This window comes from Zingiber officinale, chromosome 7B (genome assembly GCF_018446385.1).
Source record: "Zingiber officinale cultivar Zhangliang chromosome 7B, Zo_v1.1, whole genome shotgun sequence".
In the NCBI taxonomy this organism is placed as follows: Eukaryota; Viridiplantae; Streptophyta; class Magnoliopsida; order Zingiberales; family Zingiberaceae; genus Zingiber; species Zingiber officinale.
In genome coordinates this window covers 47869592-47882452 of record NC_055999.1, presented here as the reverse complement: position 1 = coordinate 47882452, position 12861 = coordinate 47869592, and the positions used below count along the sequence as shown (strand labels likewise).

General features: G+C 40.0%; 2 long non-coding RNA genes across 2 annotated transcripts; both read left to right on the top strand.

Annotated features, from left to right (window-relative positions):
* The first annotated feature begins 9209 nt into the window (after positions 1–9209).
* Positions 9210–9636, top strand: LOC122003742. Its single transcript, XR_006118071.1, has 3 exons — positions 9210–9225; positions 9311–9412; positions 9490–9636. It is a non-coding gene; the product is annotated as an uncharacterized LOC122003742 (long non-coding RNA).
* Positions 9637–10408: 772 nt separating this feature from the next.
* Positions 10409–10779, top strand: LOC122003870. Its single transcript, XR_006118133.1, has 3 exons — positions 10409–10495; positions 10569–10671; positions 10745–10779. It is a non-coding gene; the product is annotated as an uncharacterized LOC122003870 (long non-coding RNA).
* Positions 10780–12861: the final 2082 nt, after the last annotated feature.

The window sequence follows — 12861 nt, the reverse complement described above, 5'->3', positions numbered from 1 at the left end:
GCTTAACAAAATTGCATGGAAATACTTAATAGAACTGTATTGAAATGCTTATTGAACTGCACTAAAACTAAATCTGCGTACAAGCTTAATCAAATCTGCACTACAAGTTTCTCCAAAAATCTGCACTATAAACTTAAACAAAATCTGCACTATAATCTCTTAAGAAATCTGCACTACAAGCTCTAAAGAAATATGCATTTTAAGCTCTAAGAAATCTGCACTACAAGCTTAATTAAAATCTGCACTATAAGCTTAAACATAAAAATCTGCACTATAAGCTTAATTAAAATCTACACTATAGGCTTAATTAAAATCTGCACTATAAGCTTAATTAAAATCTGCACTATAAGCTTAATTAAAATCTGCACTATAAGCTTACATAAAAATCTGCATTATAAGCTTAATAAAAATTTGTACTATAAGCCTACATAAAAATCTGCACTATAAGCTTAATTAAAATCTGCACTATAGGCTTAATTAAAATCTGCATTATAAGCGTCCATAAAAATCTGCATTATAAGCTTAATTAAAATCTGCACTATATGCTTAATTAAAAATCTGCACTATACGGGCTTCTCATGCTTCGAATTCAAGAAGAACAAAGGTCCGAAACTACTCCTACTGCAGGTGAGAAGCACTTACCTTGCTTCCTAGACTCAAAACCGAACAAAAAGGGCTTCTAGGACCTTGGCCGGCCGCCGGAGAGGAACCCTAGATCCCCCCCATTTTTCCTTCACCCAAACAGGAGACGCTGTGCCGTCGGGAGAGAAAAGGAGAGGAGAGGTTTAGGTTTTTGGAAAATAATCCCTAAGTTCTCCCTTTTTATAACCTAATATTTCTGTTAACTATCTTAAATAAATTCGCTACCTTTTCTAAACAGACAAATTAACATCAACTTATCCCTTTTATAATCCAATATTCTATTAACTATCTTAAATAAATTTTGCTACCTTTTCTAAACAGAATCGCCTGCTTGACCACTTGGTCAGCCGGATTTGCATAAGGTTTGGTTCGGCAGGAGCTTGCAATTTCGAATCTCGGCTAATTTTCTTTATTTTTTGCAACTTGTTTCTTTTGGTAAAAATACCAAACGAACTCCAAAAATTGCATACAAATATTCTAAAAATTTCTAAAAATCTCTAGAATTTTTCTAAAACATTTCTAAATATTTTTAAGTACTATTAGGACTCGAAATGAGGAAATTTGGGTTGTTACAATTCCCCATACCTTATAAAAAGTTCATCCTCGAACTTAGAACAATTCTGGATATTTCTGCCTCATGCTGTTCCTCACACAAGAACTTTTGTCTAGCTTAAGCACATATAAACAAATACTTCTTATGATTTCTCTTTACTGCAAAAAAAGAAAAGCATACTAAAAAGAATTTAAGTACTTTCTTACTTGAAGACGGCAAGACTAGTGCTGATGTGTGATGCTGGAGAATAGGAACTGCTCTGATACCAACTTGTTGCACCCCACCCTCATCATGGGTGCCACCTCATGGAAGTTATAAAGTCATTTTCTTTAATAGCTTCACATTAATTGCACTTAATGTAATTTTTTGGGAGTTACACAACTTGAAAGTGGCCGACCACTTTTGAATGGGATTCAAATTGATTTTCCTCATTCAAGTGCATTATTCCTTCTTCTTCCTCTTGGAGCTCTCTTCCTCTCCCTCTCCTCCTCAACTTGGCCGAACCACACATAGGTGCTAGCACACCTCTTTGTGTGTTTTTATCCACCTACGAGTCCGTGTGGATACTTCTAGAGGAGTATCTATCTTGATACTCTTGAAATCCGGCACCATTTGGACGAGCGGGAACGCGAAGAGCTTCGCTTCAAAGGTATAACTCGTTTCATGTAGATTTACGAGTAGATCTAAGTAGAAACTCGTACTCGTAATATTTTTTGAAATCTTTTCTTCGCACGAGATCCGTTGGCTAGGGTGATTTGGGGTTTCCGCGAAGCGAAAAACCGGTTTTCGCGGCCCGAAAAACCCAACAGTGGTATCAGAGCCACGTGCGAAGCGAGTACGAGTTTAAATTAGTATTTTTGTGAAAAATATACATACTGTAACATTCTGTGAATTTTCTAATTTTTATGATTTTATGGGTACTTTTCTCGTAGAAGCGAAGCACAAGTGTTTCGGCACTTGTAGGCTTCGACTATCGAGAAGAATTTTCCAAAACGGTAATGTTTCGACCCAAAATCTTTTGGGACAGCGGGCTAAGGCACTCTTGGATCGCTTAGGAGCAACTCGCGATGGTTAGATCGCGGGTAGGGGTACTGCCCCTAACCCCGCAAGGGGATTTTCTCCGCGATTGCACCCGAAATCGCTAATCGGGACCGCCGGGAAAATTTACTCATAAAATCTGTAAAATTATGAAAAAAAATTACCGAAAATTATGAAAAATATATAATTTTGAATTATATATTAATTTTGTGATAGTCATGGCCCAAAGACCCAATTCGATTGGACAATTGTGTTGTAATTCATAATACAGCCTGCGTGTCGTTATGTGATGTACGTGCTTGTATCTTATTTTTATTTATTTTATTTTTCGCGACCTGCGCATCGTGCCTTCCTTTTATTCTGGTTGTAAATTAGATTTAGACTCGAATGTAACTCGAGTTTCAAAAAAATTGTAATGTAATTTTGAAGCGGTGGAAGGTCCACACGAGACGGAGTTACGAGGAGGGCGCGAGCAACACAAGGTGGTCAAAGGAAGAAGCTTGAGAAGCTGTTGACCTTAGGTTGACCATCCGATCTTCTCATTGGCTTGAGAAGATCGTAGTAGGGCCATGACACAATCACAAAATAATTTAATTAATTGCTTATATGTATGTGATGCATGTTTAATTAAGTAGTTAATTAGTGCCTAGCGATTAGATAAGATCTAAATCGTGAACATGATGCACCCCACGATTAGATTAGATCTAAATCAAGTATTTGATATGCATCATCATTTAGATTAGATCTAAATCACGTCAACTCTAATGCCTACCGTGTCGTGATACCTACTACTACCTCGATCACATGTAGTTGTTGAATCTGCCAAAGCAGAGCAACACATACTATCTTGGTATGGTACGGAGGGACAATCTTGGTCCCGACTATCAACGCATGGGTGAGTACAACTCAATTAGATTGAGTATTCCTAGTTAACTCGGTTGGATCGAGTATAACTATAGGCATTCTTCCAATGGTTGGAAAGTTAGGTCAAAATCACATATATATTAACTCTCGGGCGTATTAGCCAAAGCTAACTCGAGTTTTAATATAAATGCGGATTTTGATTCTATAAACAAGAGTTGCATAGAGATGTAATTGGTAATCGTTACCTATCGATCATACTAAGTCTTGGGCGTATTAGCCAAAGCTAACTCAAGGGCTAGTATGATGTGGATCTTGTCCCACATGAATTATAGAATTCAGTGGGAGCATCCTTTAGTTATAGGCCTAATTAAATGATTAAGAACATGATACTTATTTCTGCATTTATTTCTGTTATAGAATTGTCATGACGTCGAACACGAACACCTTCTCCCTGCGATCTGTCCTCGAGAAGGACAAGCTCAACGGAGCAAACTTCCTGGACTGGTACAGGAACTTGAGAATAGTTCTCACCTAAGAATGTAAACTGTACGTTCTGGAGCAGCCCATTCCGGAGGCTCCTCCTGCCAATGCCCCGCGAGCTGACAAAGATGCTTACAAGAAGCATCAAGATGACGCATTAGATGTGTCCTGTCTAATGCTCGCGACCATGAACTCTGAGCTTCAGAAGCAACACGAGTTAATGGGCGCTTATGATATGGTTGAACATCTTCGTCAGCTGTAGCAAGGACAAGCGAGGCATGAGAGATTTGAGATCTCAGAGGCACTGTTTTAGTGCAAGATGTCAGACGGGGCTCCCGTAGGCCCATATGTACTCAAAATGATTGGGTACATAGAGAACCTACAAAGGTTGGGGTTCCCTCTTGGCCAAGAGCTGGCTACTGACCTAATCTTGCAATCCTTGCCGGATAGCTAGAGTCAATTCGTTCTAAACTACAATATGAACGAGATTGACAAGCCACTGCCCGAGCTGCTTAGCATGTTAAGAACTGCTAAGTTAAACCTTAAGAAGGCTAAGCCCAACACTGTTCTGATGGTTCAGAAACATAAGGGCAAGGGCAAGCCCAAAGGCAAGGGAAAGTCCCAAGCCAAGGGCAAAGGAAAGGCACTGAAGCCCAAAGGAGGGGTCACCACTGCTTCCACTGCGGTCAGACCGGGCACTGGATGAGGAACTGTCAGGTATACTTGGAGGATCTTAAGAAGAAGCGAAGTGAGACTTCCACTTCAGGTATATATGTTATAGAAGTCAATCTATCTATTTCTACATCATGGGTATTAGATACTGGATGTGCTTCTCACATTTGTACTGATGTGCAGGTGCTGAGAAATAGCAGGGCATTGACAAAGGCGAGGTGGACCTACGAGTAGGCAATGGAGCACGGGTTGCTGCTGTTGCTGTAGGGACTTACTGTCTATCTCTGCCCTCTGGGCTTGTACTAGAGTTAGTCGATTGTTGTTATGTTCCTGCATTAACTAAGAACATTATATCAGTTTCTTGTTTGGACAAGAAAGGTTTCTCGTTTACTATAAAGAACAAATGTTGTTCCGCCTATTTAAACGATATGTTCTATTGTAGTGCACCTCTGATAAACGGACTCTATATTCTAGACCTTGATAGCCCTATCTATAACGTAAATACCAAGAGGTTCAAGTCAAAAGACATGAACCAAACCTACCTTTGGCACTGTCGCTTAGGTCATATAAATGACAAGCTCTTATCCCAGCTCCATAAGGATGGTTTGTTGGACTCATTTGATTTTGAATCATATGAGATATGCGAGTCATGCCTACGAGGCAAGATGACCAAGACTCCCTTTAGTGGGCACAACGAGAGAGCAACTGATTTGTTAGGACTCATACATAGTGATGTATGTGGCCCTTTCAATGTTGCTGCTAGAGGCGGTTATAGATACTTCATCACATTTACTGATGACTTCAGTAGATATGGTTATGTGTACTTGATGACACATAAGTCTGAATCCTTTGAAAAGTTCAAAGAATTCAAGAATGAAGTACAGAACCAGCTTGGCAAGAGTATTAAGATACTTCGATCCGATCGAGGTGGAGAATACCTTAGCCATGAGTTTCGTGACTATCTAGCAGAGTGTAGGATCCTATCCCAACTCACTCCTCCTGGAACACCACAATGGAATGGTGTATCCGAAAGGAGGAATCGTACCCTATTAGATATGGTGCGATCTATGATGAGTCACACAGATCTTCTGACATACCTTTGGAGCTATGCTCTAGACACGGCAACTTTTATACTCAACCAAGTTCCATCCAAGGCCGTGATAAAGACACCATATAGGGTATGGACTGGGAGAGATGCCCAGGTGTCTTTTATGATGATTTGGGGTTGTGAGGCTTACGTTAGACATCAAGTCTCAGACAAATTAGGACCCAAATCCGACAAGTGCTACTTTATTGGATATCCCAAGGAAACTAAGGGATATTACTTCTACATTCCCAGTCAGCACAAGGTAGTTGTGGCAAAGACTGGAGTCTTTCTAGAAAGGGACTTTGTTTCTAGAAAGACTAGTGGGAGCGCGTTCGATCTTGAAGAAGTTCAAGATGCGAACAATAGCACTGATGCCTCGATGAAAATTGAACTGGAACCACAAAGTGTTGTGGATGATGTTGTTCCACAAGGAGTTGAGGAACAACAACCAGTTCAAGTAGACATACCTCTTCGCAGGTCTGATAGGGTACGTCGTTAGCCTGAGAGATACTCATTTCTCTTATCTGACCATGATGACATTGTGCTCATAGAGGATGAGCCTGCCACCTATCAAGAAGCTGTGATGAGACCAGATTCCGAGAAATGGCTAGAGGTCATGAGATCCGAAATGGAATCCATGTTCACCAACCAAGTATGGACTTTGGTTTATCCACCTGAAGGGGTAAAACCCATTGGGTGTAAGTGGGTCTTTAAGAGAAAGACTGACATGGATGGACTTATCTATAAGGGTCGCTTGGTAGCTAAAGGTTTCAAGCAGATTCATGATATTGACTATGATGAAACCTTTTCTCCAGTAGCGATGTTTAAGTCCATTCGGATCATGCTTGCTATTGCAGCCTACCATGACTATAAGATATGGCAGATGGATATCAAAACCGCATTTCTGAATGGAAACCTGCTCGAGGATGTGTACATGACACAACCTGAGGGTTTTGTAGATCCACAGCATACTAGCAGAGTATGCAAGCTACATAGGTCCATTTATGGACTAAAGCAAGCTTCTCGGAGCTGGAATCTTCGATTCGATGATGCAATCAAATAGTTTGGTTTCATCAAGAATGAAGATGAGCCTTGTGTCTACAAGAAGGTTGTAGGGGACTTAGTTGTCTTCCTCATATTGTATGTGGATGACCTACTACTCATTGGGAAGGACATCCCTATGCTTCAGTCTGTCAAGACTTGGCTAGGGAGTTGCTTCTCAATGAAGGAGTTAGGTGAGGCATCCCGCATTTTAGGGATATAGATCTATAGAGATAGATCTAAGAGATTGTTTGGCCTAAGTCAGAGTACATACATTGACAAGGTACTCCTTCGGTTTGCCATGCAGAACTCCAAGAAGGGATTTCTACCGATGTCACATAGCGTGAGTCTTTCGAAGACTCAAGGTCCCTCTTCTAGAGAGGAGAGAGACCGCATGGATCAGATCCCTTATGCCTCAGCCATAGGATCGATCATATACGTCATTCTATGTACTCGACCTGATGTCTCGTATGCTTTGAGCATGACGAGCAGATACCAGTCAGATCCAGGTGAAAGTCACTGGATAGCAGTCAAGAATATTCTTAAGTACTTAAGAAGGACTAAAGAATATTTCTTGATATATGGAAGCGATGATGAACTAGCTATAAAGGGTTACAGTGATGCTAGCTTCCAGACCGACCAGGATGACTATAGATCACAGTCGGGGTTCGTATTTTGCATTAATGGTGGTGATTCTACAACAGAAGCCGAGTACATTGCTGCATCAGAGGCAGCAAAGGAGGCAGTTTGGATCCGCAAGTTCATCACTGAACTTGGGGTGGTTCCTAGCATTGCTGACCCCATTGAGCTCTATTGTGACAACAATGGAGCTATAGCAAAGGCGAAGGAACCTCGCTCACACAAGCGGACCAAACATATACTACGGCGCTTTCATCTCATTCAAGAGATCATCGAGAGAGGAGATGTGAAGATTTGCAGAGTACCTACAGAGGCTAACATCGCAGATCCCTTGACCAAGGCTTTGGCACAGAGGAAGCATGATGGTCACACTAGGTCATTTGGGCTTAGAGCCTACACTGATTGGCACTAGTGCTAGTGGGAGATTGTTAGCTAGAGCCCTAGAGCCAATCATTTGATGATTGTATTATGGACTTATTGTATCATATTTTTATATTAATAAAGGCATTTATTTGGTTATTATACTTACTTGTATTGGTGCCAAATAAACTAAGTATAATAACGTCCTTGAGTAGAAGGTTCTTACCTATATCAATCGATTGGTTGAATCGATAGTGAGATGATATAGGGAACACTACTCTTAATCATTCCTAGTCGAGTATTAACATTCAGGGACAATGTTAATGCAATAAGACTAGCATGTAGGTCAACTCGATGACTTGATCTCACAAGTCATGGATATAGAGATATCAAGTTGACACATGGGTATACATTAGAGAATGTGTACTGAATGACCCGCCGTGAGAAAGTATCATGGATCGTTATATGAGTGTCATATACTTTCTCATGTGGCTATTAGTATGACTATTAGTCCATAGACCTGAAGTCACCATAGATCCCTACATAAGGAGTTATGTACTTTGGTTTCGTCAAACGTCACCCGTAACTGGGTGGACTATAAAGGCGATTACTGGGTATATAACAAATTATGCAGAGGGATGTGAGTGATGTAGATGGGATCTATCCCTCCTATATGACGGGAGAGACATCGGTATTCTTGATAGAGTGAGACCACGAAGTGCATGGCCATGCCCAAATGAGTCAATATAGGATATTGAGCTCATTTGATTTAGTGAGTCTACTTGGAGTTCAGGATTTAGATTGGTCAGAGGATGACACGGTCTATGCCTCACATTGACCAATCTAGATGTCTAGGATAGAAGGACACTTGTCATATATTGTGAGGAGTCACAATTAGTAGTCACAAGGTGATGTTGGATCTCAACATTCTTGTAACTTGGGTAGTAATGATGTGTTGCTAGCACTACAAGAAAAATGTCATTCAACAACACTCAAACGACAACGGTTTTATACCAAACCGTTGTCTTTTTATCTTTTAACAACGGTTTTAACAAAAACTGTTGTCTTTTAGTAATTTTTTTGGCCTATGACAACGGTTTTTAAAAACTGTTGTCAATTTATGTTTTTTTTAGGATACGACAACGGTTTTTAAAGGGAACGACAACAGTTTTTTAAAACTGTTGTCTATGTGCACTTTTTTGGGATTACGACAACAGTTTTTAAAAACCGTTGTCTATTAAGTGTTGTTGAATGCGATTATTTTTTCTTTCGCCACTTTTTCTCCTTCGTCATTTGTTTTTTTCTGTCTCTTTCCCAAAACCCTACTCTTCGCCGCCTCCTCCTCACCGCCCTCTTCGTCGCCTCCCTCCTCACCACCCTCTTCACCGCCTTCTTCGCCGCCTCCCTCCTCACCGCCCTCTTCGCTGCCTCCTTCCTCGCCGCCCTCTTCGTCGCCTCAACTTTCGGCCTCGCCACCTCCTCCTCGCGGCCTCTACTTTCAGCCATCTTCACCGCCTCCTCCTCGTCGCCTCGACTTTCAGCCAGTTCCAACACAAGAAGGAAGAAGAAGGAAGGAGGAGGAGGAAGATGGAAATCCCTCTCCTGATTGTCTCACTGATCTTTCTCTGCTTCTTTTCCTCTGCTCTCTCATCTTCTGTGGTCACCTATTTACCTGGATTCCAAGGCCCCCTTCCCTACATGACCAAGGGAAGCTTGGTCTACGATCGGCGGCGGTGAATCATGTTTCGGCGTCTCCTGTTGCAGCATCCCCGCCGTGGCGTCGCCACTGGCTTCCTCGCTCTCACCGCCTTCACTCTCGGTTCCTCCGACGACCCCTCCCTCCCCACAAGTAACCCTCCTTTCTTCCTTTTCCCTTCACCTCCTTTCTCAATATTTTCTCTTCTTTCTCACGCATGTGCTCCCCTTCGTAAAAGATGTCGCCATTTCGATATGCGATCCGTTTCGGCAATTTCTGTCTTCGACTTCGTCGATTTTCTCGCAAGATTTCACGCTTCCATTCTCAGTCTTTTCTCCAGGTTTAAACCTAACCTATCGTCCTTAAAGTTTTCTTTCATCGATTTGGAGTTGCATAATCTTTTAATCTGATTCGTAGAGTTTTTTGCACGGCATTTTCCAACCGCGTGCCCTCTTCCACCTCCGGATTCAAGTAAGGACGTGGCATGCTGCAGTGGATGCCTCAAAAGGAACTCTATTGTCAAAGCGGCCGCGGCAGCTGGTCCTGCCGTGGTGAATATATGTCTTACTGAAGGTGAAAGGACTTTATTGTGTCTTCAGATTTCCTCAATATGTGGATTTTTTTTAGGTGTATTCGTTTGAACGATGAGCTTTTTCCAATACTTCTTTTCAGATGTATATGGTCCTATGCCTATAATGGGTATAGGTTCTGGCACTATCATTGATCCTGATGGGACGATCTTGACCTGTGCAGACTTTTCTAGTAGGCAAGTGATCTCAAAAGGCAAAGTGAGTATGCAAACCTACAACTTAGTTATTCATCTTGATGAAGAAATGCGCTTAGAACTGGATGAGGACTGAGAATTTGAATTTGCAAGTTATATCCAGTTGGACTTGGTTACAAATACTATCTGGGTGAAGTTACAAGCAATTAGATTTCATCATGTAGACTAATAAAGATTGTGACTCATGTCTTAGTCCACCTTTGTAGGGCGGAAATTGTAGAAGATTGCAAGATGCATATCGGTCTTTTTGAAGTTTCCTTGGTTAGCTTGCTGTCATACAAGTTTGAAAGATGTTCTCCTAACTCAGTCTGGTTCATATCTGACTATGCTAAGTTTGCTTGAGATGATGAGATGTAATAGTCCTGGACCATATCTTTAAGTTTCCTGGACCATATAAGGGAAGCTTGGTCTACCATCCTTATTCCTGGACCAAGGTAACTTCTTCTTCTTGATCAGTAATTGAGGAAGCAATATGATACATGCTTTTGTCCTGTCTGCGTGAAAACATTCGTGCAGGTAGCCAACATTATCTTTGTAGATTCCCCGTTGGGTTCTGGATTCTCATACTCAAGAAAATATGAAGGGTATGATGCCAACGATACTATTTGGTCCGAACAGGCTTCTAAGTTTCTTTTACAGGTGGGAAAGATCATATATATTCCTGATGTAATTACTGTAAGTGCCTTAAATATGTAATCTTTCACTTTTGCAGTGGCTTGTTGAGCACCCACAGTTCATCTCCAATCCCCTCTACATTGCTGGGGATTCATATGCTAGAAAAATTGTACCTATGGTGGCCAAAAGAATATTGGATGGTAACTCTACTTTTAATGTAAACTATTGATGAGGGTGTTAATTTACATGCCATTTTCATTTACTGTAATTCAGGTATTGATGAAGGGAAAGAACCATTACTTAACCTCCAGGTAAATTGCTTGAATTGATGGGCCACTGGCAATAAAGGGAAAGAATCTAATTTTGATCTTTAAATTATGTCATAGTTTATATGAAAGAAAAAACCTTGGCAATAAAATTGGTATTTTAGTAGATCAGTCCACCCAGTGTGTAAGTTGAAGCACTAGGTTCGATTTCCCTTTTTCAATGGTTCCATGTTGATCGTTATATTCTGATATTTTCCTCTGGTGAAATAAGTTCTGTTTTTATTTATTTATTTATTTTCTTTACCTTCATCGATGTTTATCCAACGTAGCTCGCATGGTTGTTCCCAATGACTAATAGAGATCGAGACAGTTTCAAGTTTGTTCCTTTTTTTATTATTATTGTTTGATCAGAAGGATGAGCGACAGAGAGGAAAAAATGCACAAGAGAAAGCGTTCAGAGAATAAATCAAGTTCTGTTAAAGATACGAGTGATGATAATGATTCATCTTTCGAAGTTCATGCGGAATCAGCGTCGGCAACTCATGTGCATTGCACTGATCAAGAAGATGAAAAGATTAATGATTCGATGAGGGACAAAGACAACTTGGTGAGAAAACTAAAACTTTCTTGACTTATAACCTATGTTTATTCAACTTCCTGACTAGCATGCATTTTACTTGATTTACATTAAGTTAGCAACACTTCTTGCAAAATAAATCCTATTTCTTAAGCTGTTTGTTTGGTACTATTTAATTTGGTGCATTTATCTGTGATCTGTAGATCTGTAGTTGTAGAATATACATATATGCATGCCGATAAGATATTATTTCTTATTATGATGAAAGAAATGTTGGAGTTGAGGCTGCACTTGCACCATTTGTTTGGATCAACACAATTGCTCTAGTATTGATCACAATTCCTACTCTGTCTTTTATTTAAAACAATTTTGGTGTTGCAGTTTGGTTTTAGTTTCTAAAGCATCTATTACAGTTCTCTTGCATTTCCTCCTAACTGCCTCGATCGAGTCTTTGGTTCCAGCTAGGCTATCAGCTCTTATAGTTCATGAACTCTGTCAACTCATTATACGATCATCATTGATTCTCACAGCATGGGAATCATATCAGATGACTTCTTTGGGGTAATCTTAGTAGATCAACTAGGACGAATTTCTCAAAATGATCTTTGGTATCACTTCACGAATTGTTATTTAGTTATTATTTTTTTCCAATTAATTATATTTTGTTCTTTAAGATCATATAATTTATGTGTGTTCACAGTTCACAAAAGCGGAGTACTCTCAAGAAGAAATTGATGAAGTGCGCTCTGAGATAACAGAAAGCATACAAGATCATATTTATGAATAGGTATATACATGAGTTCATCTTATTGCATTTGACAATAATAATATTCATTTAAATTGAATGCATGCTGCTTATACTTGATTGCACTTGATTTGGAGATATATGTCTCTGAGTCCATTTACCAAATCCAATCGGCATGACTAAACTGCACACATGAGTTCACAAAACTGCACAGGACGTTACAGATGAGAAACGTAGCAGAAGAGCAGATTAGATGGCGTTTAGGTGAAGTTCATATTAATTTCTGGTTTGATACATGGTTAGATGCAGGTCCTTTGTTAAATCCCTCAGTCTCATCATTAAATCTTGGGCTTTTATGTTCTTTACTAGTTCTATCTATGTGATTTCCATGATCTAATTAGCGGTATCCTCTATGATGTTGTCGGAAGTTTGGATTGCTCTTTTCTACTCTCTATTCCGTGTAAAAACTAAATAAACCATCTCTATGCTTTTGCATGATTGTCGGAGAATTTTATTCGAATATGAATTGGGGAAAATGCTAATATAGTTAGGAATTTTGATTCGTGCTAGAAGTTAGGCCGTTTACTGAGTCTATTTGAGTATCAAGAGAGTAGATCCTTATGATAATTGTGGGTTGATCAATTTGCTTGCTCTGTGAATTTAAATTAGTAAAGCTTGTTTGTTTAATTCTCTGTGTGCTGCTTTGTTGCTTCAGCCCTTGTTTGTATTTGTGATTTTGTATGCTCCGGAAATAAGTTGGAACTTGATTTTTCATGTCTAATTTAGCTAGATTCTATAATGC